We start from the raw sequence: 2,519 nt of genomic DNA, 5'->3' as shown, positions 1-2,519 counted from the left end.
GGAGCGGGCGAGGGGGACCGGATCCGGGCCTGTCCCCCCTCTTGGAGGTTATGGCGAGGGGGTGGTGTCCCTCCCTCGCCCATTAGAGTAAGAGCCCGAACAACAGGGCTACGACCCGGTGGGAGGGGCAACTGCTCCTCCCACCGGGCCGCTAGTTTCGGTCTGAACGGGCCTGGAGGCGTCCCGGAAGACTGCTGCACGCGTACCCGGGGCGCCTCTCCGAAGGCCTGAGGATGGACACCGGCAGGGGTTTTAGTGGGTAGGCCCGACCTAGTTAGGTCGGGAGAGTCCCACATAACAACGGGGGTTTTTCCGAACCCCCGTGGTATACGTAACGCATTTCCCCTGCCTTACCAAAAAAAAAAAAAGGAGATAATCGTGGAAACGAATTAATACTATTTATCGAAACATGGAAAGGACTCTATGAACAACGTTGGAAAATTCAAAATTGTCTTCGGAATCATCACAAGGGCAATTCCATTAGCATTGGACCGCTGACTGTGCGATTCAGTACGATTGAAAATGCTAAAATTGTATGTTTGGAATCATCCGACGTACATTTAATGATGACTGAATCAACAATATTGTTTATGTTCAACTTAGATTGATGCATTGAATTAGCATTCGATCAATTGGTTGGTATCGTCGATAAAGTCGATACAAAGTTTACACGATTCTCGAATATCGCATCCACTGTAACGGATGCTAACGATGTACCAAATATAATATGCGCTAGTGATTACTTTAATAAAAATGAACTCCTCGACTGCGAACGGTTAGCTGTAGTTTTTTGTGTGTAAGAAAAAAATTATGTAAAAGAAATATAAATAAAAAATTTTTTAATAAAGAAATTATGATGTAATTTCTTCACACATACATAAAATAAGAGGCTGGAATATGCGGCTCGTGTCTCTTCTATTTTTTTGTACGACTTTAAGAAAGCTCGCTTCTAGACTGTACACTTTTAGATCGAAATTCATGCTGTAACCCTTCTCTTCATTCGGAGTAAGTATCGTTTTCTAATTTTTTGCTTCAAATATCCTGATAAACTTAAAAAATTTTGAAAATTCTAGAGTTAGAGAAAATTCTAGTGTATATTATCTAAATATAATAATATATTATCATGAAGAATAACTGATATGTTATTCAAGGTTCAAGTTCAAAATGAAAATACATACATATAAGTATAACAGATTACAATTTGATTCTAGAAAATAAGTGCGATATGTTATTCTTAGTGCACAAAATATAAAAGTCGTTTATTAAGATTTGACTTGAAATTTATATTAGCCCGTACAATGAAAAATAATTGCTTGTAACTCCAGAGTAATTTGTTAATGACTCGGAAAAAGAACATGGTGGCTCTCAAAAAACTTTCGAGGGATGGAAATAAATAATTGAAATAAAAGAGTTATGAAAATGGTTTACATTAAAAATTTCTTATCTTTTTTAAATAAAATTTCGAATTTTCGTATCAACTTCCGATTTTTGGTTTATTATGCCATATTTTCAGCGAGTAATTTATTCATCGAAAAACGTTGCCTTATTGCCTGAAATGAATATTAGGTGTTGAACTTAATTCCTGCCGTTTTTTCGTCTCCAAAATTGATTTGTTTCGAAGGGAAGATGAATGAATACCTTAATCAACGTAATTTTCTCCATTTTCTACTACTTTTTCCCATCTCTCTGGCAACAGGACAATCCCACGACGGTAGAACGTGGTGTCATAACGCGGTGTCTTTCGAGGCGATATTCATCCACCCATTTTTGGACTTTGTTGTAACTGGAGAAGTGTGTGTCCATAAGTGCGTGTTGCATCGATCGAAAGAGATGGTAATCCGACAGTGCCAAATCTGGAGAGTACGCTGGATGCGGGAAAACTTCCCATTCAAGCTCTAGAAGTGTCTGCTTCACGCTTTTCGCGACATGCGGTCGAGCGTTATCATGCAACAAAAAGACTGCGTCTATTGTTGACTACGGATGATCATTTTCAATCGATTGGAAAATCTCTTTGGCGTCGAGAAATCTAACCTGTGAGAATTGAATCACTTTCAGCGATGTCTTAACTACAAAAGACATATGACTTCATTGTTGAAACTCATCAGCGTTAGAGCCAGCACTCTTTAGTAGCGAGCGGCAGGAATTAAGTTCAACACCTAATAAATATTAAATAAACCCAAAATTCATAAATAAGAAGTTCTCAAGTCAACTACAGAGAAGCTATTCAGTTAAAGAGTTTATTGATTATTTGACGTAATATATGTTCACTTCGTTATAGAGCTTTTGTATATTATTTTAGATAATCATTTAAATTTTTAAAGGTTTAAATTTTTGAGAATCTTTTTTTGAATATGGCCTGACCTTTTCATTTTTATAATTTTTTAGGTTATACAGGGTGTCCCATTTTAAAACTTCCACGCGATTATCTCAGAAAGAAGGCGTTTATCGAAAAAATGTTTCAGACAAAAGTTGCAGGGATCAAGGGGGATCAACCAATGGTGACCTTGTCCTTGACCTTG

Source organism: Mycetomoellerius zeteki, unplaced genomic scaffold, assembly GCF_001594055.1.
Source record: "Mycetomoellerius zeteki isolate Tzet28-1 unplaced genomic scaffold, Tzet1.0 scaffold570, whole genome shotgun sequence".
NCBI classification, from domain to species: Eukaryota; Metazoa; Arthropoda; class Insecta; order Hymenoptera; family Formicidae; genus Mycetomoellerius; species Mycetomoellerius zeteki.
The sequence above is the reverse complement of the archived record's forward strand: the minus strand, read 5'-3'. Positions refer to the sequence as shown.